Below are 914 nucleotides of genomic sequence, written 5' to 3' on the forward strand. Positions count from 1 at the left end.
GGTGTGGTAAAAGCATAGCTTTTTGCTTTTCCATAACCATTAAAGGCACCTAAGGCCAGAGACATCCAAAAAAAAAGAAGAGAAAAAAAAGGGAAGACAAAAGCTTCCACCTCTGAGTAATTGGAGATGGAAAGACTCATGTAAAGGGTCTATAGCTCAGTGGTAGAACATTTGACTGCAAATCAAGAGATCCCTGAGATACCTCAGGGGATAAATGGTCCTCCACACAACTATTGGGAGTAACTAAGGATAGGAGCACCAAAATCACTATGGATCATGCAACAGAAGCAAGGAAAAGACATAGAGGAGCTCAAAAAGCACCATTGATCCTTCAAAAAGGCGCCACCCTCACTAAGGTGGATTCATTCCTTGCTCTTATTTCTTTCTGCTTTTTGGTTTTTATGTTGTATTTATCTATGTTTTGTGTCTCTACTTCATGATCATTAGTATGTAGTAACTATGCCTTAAAGCTATGAATAAAATCCATTAATCCTTCACCTTTCTTAAATGAAAAATGTTTTAATTCAAAAGAACAAGAAGTACATGAATTTCGAATTTATCATTGAATTTAATTTAATTATATGATGTGGTGACAATACTTTTTGTTTTCTGAATGAATGCTTGAACAGTGCATATTTTTGATCTTGCTGTTTATGAATGTTAAAATTGTTGGCTCTTGAAAGAATGATGAACAAAGAGAAATGTTATTGATGATCTGAAAAATCATGAAATTGATTCTTAAAGCAAGAAAAAGCAGTGAAAAAATTATGAAATTGATTCTTGAAGCAAGAAAAAGCAGTGAAAAAAAAAAGTGGCGAAAAAAATAGAAAGAAAAAGAAAAAGCAAGTAGAAAAAGCCAATAGCCCTTAAAACCAAAAGGCAAGGGTAAAAAGGATCCAAGGCTTTGAGCATCA

Source organism: Arachis duranensis, chromosome 3 (assembly GCF_000817695.3).
Source record: "Arachis duranensis cultivar V14167 chromosome 3, aradu.V14167.gnm2.J7QH, whole genome shotgun sequence".
Classification (NCBI taxonomy): domain Eukaryota; kingdom Viridiplantae; phylum Streptophyta; class Magnoliopsida; order Fabales; family Fabaceae; genus Arachis; species Arachis duranensis.